Genomic DNA, 9,692 nt, shown 5'->3' with positions numbered 1-9,692 from the left:
GTTTCTTAAACTAAATCTCTTTCTTTCTTTGTCTACTTATTTTACTGCTTCTGTTTCTCTGGAGAGCCCTGACTAATACAAAAATTTCATATGGAGTGGAAGAGTTTATTTTAAATTTTTATTTATTTAAATTCGTTTCAAGTATACAGTACATTGGTTAGACATCTATATAGTTCATAAAATAATCCCCCCAATAGCTCTCTCCCTCCCCTGGCCCTCCACTTAGCCATCATATTAATGCTAACTGCATTCCCTCTGCCGTGCTCCCCACCCCCGTGACCAACTATCAACTACTAATTTGTACTTCTTTAACCCTTCACCCCATTCTCCTATGCCCCTACACCGCCCATCCCCTCTGTCCATCACCACATTATGGAGTGGAAGAGTTTTGAAGATGCTCAGGTAGCAATGTCAATTTTTTTTTTTTTTTTTGTAAAATGGAATACTAAAATATGTCATAGAAGTGAGGAGTAGACTTGAAGGTAGAAAAGTTTCCAAAGGATTGTTGGGTGGATACATGAGACTATGAATTCTTCCAGAACAAGGAATTTATTTGTTTTTCATCCTAAAATCAGCACAGTCATTGTCATTATGAAAGTGTTCAACAAATGCGTGGCGTTTGTCAAATAAGCTGAATCAAAGGACTGCGAAGGGTCCAGCTGAGGTGCTGTGAACTCACGGTGAATAAATTTGTCATAGTTCTGTGATTTTTTGCAACAACACGGGTTTTTTGGAATGTTGGATCAGAAAAAGTGAACCATAGGAATCAACATAATGAGAACTGCGAAGGGTCAAGAGGTGAGAACAACTAGTGTGGTAATGAATGAACCTCGTGTGATGAAAATGACCAACTGGGAGACCCAGACTCAGCGGAAAAGTAACCCAGGCTCAGCAGAAAAGTAAAAGGAGCCAGATGGGAATTATTGGTCCGAGAGAGCTGGAAGGAGCCAGGAGATGAAATGACTCGGTGAAGACAGAGGGGATGTTAAAGGGAGGAGTAAAGTAGAGAGGTGGGAAGAAAGAATCGAAGAGTTTCATATTCTCAGCATTGTAGTGACAGTGAGTGGCCAAAGTAGGAGAGAGATAAAGATTAGAAATAATTGAAGAATATACTTATATTTTTGCTATTTATATATATTTTAATGCTTTAGTATACAATTTAAGAAGATTGTAAACAAATAGAAAATATAGCTAATTACTGCATAGCATTTCCTACTTTAATTACGAAAAACAATGTAGAGTGGCAAGATGCCTCATCAGGTGCATCTAGACTCTAGGCAGGGTGTTGAGAGTCTTAAGAGAGCCGAACTTGGAATTAGAAGATCTTGGTATAAGCCCAGACTTTTCTGTTTGTGAGGTGAGTGAACTTGGAAATTCATATAACCTCATTAAACTTTTATCTACAAAACATGAATGCTGATAAGATTTTTAGGGTTGGTGTAAAGCTTCGATGAAATATATGAGAGCTCTTTTCAACTGTAACATTTACATATTAGGTAATATTTTACAAAGACTAATTAGACACTGTGGTACCTCAGAGGGACATCCTACTTCAAAAGATATTGAAGGGTCCATTTGTGTGCCTTTGTGTGGCCTCTATGTTGTGGTCAATCTGGCCTTTACCTTTTTCTGCAGCGCAGTGATTGCTTACCAACCTCAGGCCTTCGAGCCCACTCTTATTTGTCCTAGAAAGTGTTTGCTGGGGTCTCTGCCTGGCTGGTTCACCCTCATCTCTTGGCACTCAGTACAAATGTCATCTATTTTGAGAACCTTTTCTGAGTAGCATGTCTTGTTCCCAGTTACTCGTTATCATGTGGCCCTATTTCTTTCACAGCATTTATTAAATTATATGACAATTGTGTTTGCTTACTTATCGATCAATTGTCTCTTCTCATTAGAAGGTAATCCTTTAAAGGGGCAGTCTGGCTTACCCATGATTCTCAGACTCAGGCACATAAGAAGTATAGAATGGAGTCACTATTGAATGAGTGACTGAATGAATTAGATGGATTTCATATGCTTCTAACAAATAAGAATCTGGTGTCCATGGTGGAAAAAACAGGTAAAAAGAACCTTATACAGACTTAACCTCCATTTATCTGACTTCTGACTTGGCTATATTGCATGTTACACCTGAGTCATGAATTTATCAACCAGAGCTGGTATTTGACATTTCAGCCATTCTCCTCTGTAGCAGGTTGTATGGTGGCCCCAGAAGTTATGGTCATGTTCTAGTACTGGACCCTGTAAGTGTCACCTTATTTGAAAAAGGGTTTTCGCAGACATGATTAAGTTAAGGATCTCGAGATGAGATCATGTTGGGCTAACTGGGTGGTCCCTGAACCCCTTGACTAAAGTCCTTGGAATGGCAGAGGGAGATTTGAGCAACAGAGGAGTGAATACAGGTAGAGATTGGAGTCACCAGAAGCCAGAAGAGACAAGCGAAGACTCTCCCCTTGAGCATTCACAGGTGCTTCTGGCACCTTGATTCAGACTTCCAGCCTCCACAACTGTGAGAGAATTTCTGTTGTTTCGAGTCACCTAAGTAACATTTTAGAAGTATGTCCCAAATACTGCATGGAGCATACACTGAAAAATTATTGGTTGTTTATCTGAAATCCTAATCTAACTGGGCATTCTGCATTTTTATTTTATAAATCAAGCAATCTTACTGTAATCCCAAGAATATTTGAAAATGAAGAATTGACTGGGAATGATATATAGAATCTGTCAAGTAAGAACTGGTGTCAAATTTTTTAAAAAGTTAATTAAATAACTAAAAGAAAATGAAATTGGCATCATGGAAGTTTTATATAAGCTACAAAGTCTTGAAATTTTGCCCAGAAAAATAACTGAATAAAATACTTGGAAATATAAAAGGTTTCTCATGTCTTAAATTTGATCTAAAACTACCTTAGAAGTGGCTAATTTGTTTCTTGTGACTATAAAAAATAAGGACTAAATTCTATCTGATCCTGACTTATTAGTATTATTTTTTAATCTCTGGAGAATTAGGATTGAATTGGGGACTGCTTCTTATTTCCGCTACTGATAGTTTATTAGATTCAGCTTGAAAATAGATAAATGAAAGAATTAGAAAAAATGAGAACACAACATTTGATGAACCACATTCAAGTACTTCTTCCCCAAGGGCCTCCGTGTATTTCCAGCAACAGGAAGAAACTCCAACAAGCCCGTTTTTATTTCACATACCTCAGGAGCAGCAACTAATAACCATGAGGCAAAATTTTGGTTTCCTCTGTTTAAATATTGTAATCTCAAAGCTTATAATCACCATTTCTTCTCCTTTCGAGTTTTTAAGCACAAATATGCAGATTATTAAATAAACACATAATTAAATCCAATTCAAGATCAGTAGAGCAAGCAGATGGGGTGGGGGGCAGCCATGCGGGGCGGAGAGAGGGAGAGGGAGCTGGGAGAGAGAACAAACACAGAGCAACTGAATCCTCCAAATTTGTACTTTACTTAATGAAAGACAAGTGGATTGGGTGGATTTCATGTCTCTTAAAAATAAGAAGCAGGCGCTCAGGTTGGGCAAACCAGGTAGGAAGAGCCTTGCACAGAGACTCCCTCTGTTAGCTTTGTTTTAGACTCCAGTGTACTGAATGACAGACCTGAGCAAAAGACAACATTGCCTTATCCCTGGCAGCTGAAGACTTTGGATCCTGTAGGAAGGGATGACAACAGGGGCATCAAGTAGAGGGAGGCCTGCTCCTTGGAGGAGACACCAAATGACACTGGTGCTACAGCAGGTCCTGGAGGTTGAGGCCACAGAGCTCACAGAGGCAAGGCCGAGGACAAGGATTGGCCCCATCACCGCCTGGCCAAGGACAGAAAGGTCAGGTCTCTAGAGGAGACTTATCTCTTCTCTCTGCCCATCGAGGAACCTGAGACCTTTGAATTTTTCTTGGGAGGCGTCCCTCAAGGACAAGGTTTTGAAGATTATGCCTATGCAAAATGGACCTTGGCTGGCCCAGGTACCAGTATCAAGACACTTGTCACCATTGGGGATTATAATGGACATGCCTACCTTGGTGTAAGTGCTCCGAGGAGGTAGCTGTGTCCATCTGTAGTGCCATCATCTTGGCCAAACTCTCCATCATCCCCATGAGGTGAGACTACTGGGGGAACAAGGTCCACAAACCATAACTGTCCCTTGCAAGGTGACTGGCCTCTGTGACTCTCTGCTGGCATGCCTCATCCCTCTCTCTGGGGCACTGGCATCCTCTAGGTCTCTGTCCCCAAGAAGCTTCTGCTGATGGTGACACTGATGATTACTCCACCTCGGCAAGGGGCTGTGCAGCCACCCTGGGCAGCCTTGCCAAGGTCACTTTGGATACTGTCTCCAAGATGTACAACTTTCTCATTCCTCATTTGGACAGTGACCATGCTCACCATGTCTTCCTGCCAAGAATTCACTGACTGTCTCGTGAAGACTCACTCCAGAGTTTCTGTGCAGGGGACCCAGACTCTGCCTGTGGCCACCTTGTAGGTGTTACCAGGCCCTGAAACTTCAGCTGCCTCTCCTATTCTGCCACCTTGTTCCTGGTGTAGATTCTGGAATAAGAAAGGCCTGGTGTCTGGAAGACTGGGCCACAAACGATGACGTTTGGGGGGAAAAAGAACAAATTAGAAGTGTGAGGGCTAATTTGTGTTTAGTTGAATTTCAGGCCTAGGGATTTGGGGAGAGACTATTCTTAGAATTTTCTGAAACTTGAAGTTTTCCAATTACACCTTCAGTAAAGAAAGTTAATAAATATAATCCTTTTTGTATGAAGAATTCTTGTTTATGGAACATGTAATTGCTTTTTATTCATTAGGCTACATGGAATAAGATGAAAGCACAGTTCATCATTGGCTTCACCTGGTAAAATTAAGATAAGAGATCAAATATCTTTTGAAGTGCAAATAGAATATTTATTTTTGATTTATGTTCTTTGCAAATGCATTATGTTTTGGAAGGTTTTCACTCCACAGTTGGACTAAGAACAATTCAAGTTTGATCCGGTATCTGTCTTCCCCCCTTTCCCTTTTAAACACTTAATACTAGCAACATTTTAACTTTCTCCTCACAACTAAATTCACTACTTACATTTATAGGTTTAAGGCACAAATAAGAAACTTGTTTCTTTGCTACAGAGTGCTAAAACATAGAAGATACTAGTAATCAGGAAGGCATAGGGCTCTCTACCATCAATAATTTTCTGACTGGAGTATTTACTCATTGGCTGAATATTGTGCTTCTACACTGGCTGGCCATCTGTCTGTCGGTAACTGTGCTGCCAAGCAAATTAGCCCCAAACCCATTGCTTTAAAACACGTGGTTATCTCACCATTTCTGTGGTTCGGGATTTTGAGAGTGGTTTAACGGGGTGATTCTGGCTTGGAGTCTCTTGTGAGGTTGTGGTCAGGATGTTCAGATGTCATCTGAAGGCTCGGCTGGGCTGGAAGACCCACTTCCGAGATGGCACACTCACATGGCTATTGTCAGGAAGCCTCAGTTCCTCGTCATGTGAACCTTTCTGTAGGGTTGCTCAAGTGTCCTCATGAGACGACAACTAGCTTCCTCCAGATCAAGTGATCCAGGAGAGCAAGATGGAAGCCTTGGAGGTCATGCACTGTTATCTCTGCAACATCCTGTTGGTTATAAACGTCTGCTCCATGCAATGTGAGAGACTATACAAGGGCATGAATTCCAGGAGGCAGAGATCGTTAGGGGCCCTTAGGGAGGGTGGCTATTACAGTAACGAAAACTGGTTTTTTTTTTTTTAAATTAAGTTTTCTCCTGGAGTACTAAGATCATAAAACCACCACCAAGCATGCTGCTTTATTTTTTCCGATTTTATTGAAATGTAGTTGACATATAACATTGTATAATTGTAAAGTGTACAATATAATGATTTGACATATGCATGTATTGCAAAGTGATTACCTCACTAAGTTAACATCCATACGTAAGCATGCTGCTTTAGACACGCACACACACACACACCGCTCAAAGATCAGCACAATCACTAATTAAATTGAGATACCGTTAGTGTCGGAATAACGATATTGTCAATAACATCACTTTAGCCATGAAATGAAATAGTACCTATGAGTTTTTAACTTTTATTTTTAACACAGCCAATAACCTCTATATCAGGAACCTCAGGTCTCATTACGAGTCAGCTTTAATGGATGGTAGGACCAGGTAAAGTTGGGGTAGGCAGAATAGTTAATGGATATATTTTCAGTAGATTGAATTTGGCAAGGTATCAGTTGCTTTTAGTCAAGATTTTCTCCCCATGAGGATTAAAACTTTGTTTCATGGAAAATAATTATTCCATTTCGTCCTAATCTGTACATTCTATAAAAGGTTAGTCTGTGAACAGTGTTGTCCAAGGAGTTTCATAACCCTTTAAAAAGTCTTCCCTGTTTCTCTTCCTTTCTTTTCTGGCCCAAAATGTTATTCCTTATTCAAATATGATTGAATTCTAAGATCACGTGTGCCAAATTATAAACTTAGAATTAATGTAGATTGTGAACTTAACAAGATGTCTTTTAAAATATCCCCTTCGTGGTTAATAAAGATGGGAAGTTCATAAGTGAAACTTAAAATAAATGTTATGTAAGTCAGGGTTGGACCTCATTCTACAGTCTCTTCCTGCAGCTCTGTTTTATCACGTAAAAGAGAGTTACTCCATTTCGTCAACATGAGAGTCACTGTCAGGAACTCTGGGCATGTATGGAGAGCTTTCAAACAGGGTTGATTCCATCCTTCTGGATTCAGAGAAATAAATTAATCAACACAAGTGTGTACAGGAAGAGAAGGTTTCCATTATTCTCTCAAGGTGTTTTCTGAGGTCGTCACTAGCCATTATGCTACTGGGATTAAGTAGCACTCTTGAAATTTAGAAAGTTTTCTTGGTTATGGTCTAATTGTAGCTTTTTGTTCTGTCAGAGGACTTAAGGCTGGTTATGTTTTAGAACAGTTTGATTTTACCACCTGAGGAATAAATTAAGAAGAATGGAAAATGTAAAAATGGGCTATCGGCAGGGAAATAGTAAGCTTAACTAAAGCACTAACACTCCAGCGACTCTGCTTGTATTGATTCTGGAAAGCAGAGGTGCAACTAAATTCATTTCGACTTTAAGTTATTACACAGAAATTCATACCTGGTTTTATCCGTTTATTGATAAAATAATGCAAATATGCCTCTTAAATCCTAATGGGAACCCGACTCCCTCTTTAAAGAATTTACTACCCAGTTTTCTGCGTTGGATATTTGCACAATTCCCAGATAACCTTGCTGATCCTTTGAGTATATTGATAAAGTAAAAAAGTGGTTGGCAAGAGCTCTCTCATCCGTAGCTACAGGTAATTTAATTAAGGTCATATATACTAATAGACAAGAACTTTATGAGTTAAATATTTGCTGATTGAATGGATAAGACAGTAGCTTTAAGAGGACTGTTGTCTAAAAAAAGGCAAATAAGATGTGCAAAAATTCTTATGTTAAAAGATAATTATAAAACTTTAAGATAATTCCTAGAAAAAAATAATTTCTTTCCGTTGGAGACATCTGGAAATGATTCATATGACTTGGGCACATTGAACCTTTCTCCAGAAATGCTCGGTAGCTAAAAACTGGCAGTTGGCTTTTCGAGGTGACTAGGGGGGATGATGCATCCCTGCCCTTTTGAACCCAAGATATTCCCTAGGGTTGGCTAAGGTCAGTTTGGTGAATGGTTAGAAGGCTGCAGAGTCCAGAGAGCTAGGGACAACCTCACTGAAATGGTTGCAGTCCACAGTGGGTAGAGAGGTAAGCAATCTCAGGGACGTAAATGGTAGATGGAAAATGAGAGGATGCACACTCAGCAAGCTAGTTAACCTCTCTGCAGTGCCTTACCTGTCAGATGGGTCTGATGAAGGCGATATATGTGAAAGCATCTGGCATACTGTTGGTCAAACTGTGGTGCCTAATGATGGAATAGTGCATAAATAAATAAAGAAAAGGCTCTCAATGTTGGCGCATGTGAATCTGGGAGCGGGTGATAGAGGGGAATAAGAAGGACCAGAGGCACAAGTACCATCGTGAGTGAGGACAGTGGGAGGGACCAGTGGAAGGTCGTGGTCTGTTCAGACTTTTCTCCATACACATTAGGGCTTCTCTTAACCTAGTGCCTCCTGTTTCACTAATGCTTTTCATTTTGTCCATAATTCACATTGTGCATAAATCCCTTGCCTGGACACAGTGCCCACTCACGGTGAGAAGACGGTGCTCTGGAAGCTGTGACGCACTCGCCTAACCCATTTGAACCGTCTGCGTACAGAGAGTATTGTGTTTCCAAATCCGTTTATGTCAGTTGCACCTGAAATGATGTAAGTTATTTAAATATTACATAAACGGATGAAATAAAGATGCAAAAAGATGAGAATAATTGTTTCCGTGAAAATTTAAGTGGAATGATGTGTATAGATGCAATATAATTTAGTTGCTAAGAGTAGATTGCTCTGCAAGTAGACGTGGGAAAGAGAAAAATAGAAAATTGAAAAAAAATGCTGAGAGATTTTGTATTTTTTTTTTTTTTCATGGTGCCCTGTCATGGGGAGGATAAAACTATGGACTCTGAAGCCAGACCTGCCTGAGCCGAATTCTGCTCTACTCACTAGGAGCTGCGTGACTCCCAGTGCCTGTTTCCTTATCTGTAGAATAGGGATAATAAATAGCCCTAATCTCCTTAGGTTGTTCTGTGGCTTCAGTGACTTTTGACACCATTTGGAGTTAGGCTGAACTTCACGGGTTAATGGCATAGTCCTTCTGAAGGCTCCTCTCACTTCAGACACCAGCCACACGTTTGGGGTGTCCGTGCCATCCTCACCTCTGGGCAGCTGGCTACAAATTGAGTGTTTCCATTATTCTCTCAAGTTTCATGATCTCTAAAATGACTCACAGAACTCCAGAAAGTTCTATACGTATGACTGTAGTTTTATTAGAGCAAAAAAGATACACATGAGAACCAGCTGAAGAGAGAGATAGAGATGGGGTCTGGGAGAAGCCCAAATTCAAGGCTTCAATCGTCCTTCCCTGTGGGGTGCTGGGCACTGTTACTTCTGCCAGGTACAGTTCACCCGAGCTGCTTTGATGCCCAGGTTTAAACTGGGGTTTCGTTGTGCAGGCATCACTGATTAACTGGCCACACAGTTAGACTCAGTCTCTAGGCCTTTCAGCTTCCTGGACATTGGGCTGTCACCTGGCCCAAAGCCCAACCCTCTAATTTCAAAGTTGATCTTTGTGACCTGGACAGTACCCATCCTGAGTCATATCCTTAGCATTAACCTATTGAGGGGTCCACCATGAGTCACCGTATTAGCATAAATTGTTGAGTCACCATATTAGCCCACATAAAGAATAAAGACACTCCTCTTACTTGAGAAATGGAGAGGGTTTAGAAGTTACCTCCCAGAAACCAGGGACAAAAGCCAGCTGAATTCCTCATTATATAGTGGTTAATTGAGTTAATTTGTGAAAAGCACTTAGAACAGTGCAGACAGGTAGGGAAACACTGTTGACTAAAAAATCCGTTCTCCACTTTGAAGATGCTAAACTGAAATTCGTGTATTTACTGAATATTGATATCTTTTCCAAATAACTAATTATTGGATGTAGTAGTATCAGACAAGAGGA

At 40.3% G+C, this 9,692-nt stretch overlaps 1 pseudogene; it reads left to right on the top strand.

The window, feature by feature from the left end:
• Positions 1 to 819: 819 nt before the first annotated feature.
• LOC105292622 lies at positions 820 to 4,698 on the top strand (annotated as a pseudogene).
• Positions 4,699 to 9,692: the final 4,994 nt, after the last annotated feature.

Source organism: Pteropus vampyrus, unplaced genomic scaffold (assembly GCF_000151845.1).
Source record: "Pteropus vampyrus isolate Shadow unplaced genomic scaffold, Pvam_2.0 Scaffold60, whole genome shotgun sequence".
NCBI classification, from domain to species: Eukaryota; Metazoa; Chordata; class Mammalia; order Chiroptera; family Pteropodidae; genus Pteropus; species Pteropus vampyrus.
This window is presented reverse-complemented; position numbering and strand designations above follow the sequence as displayed.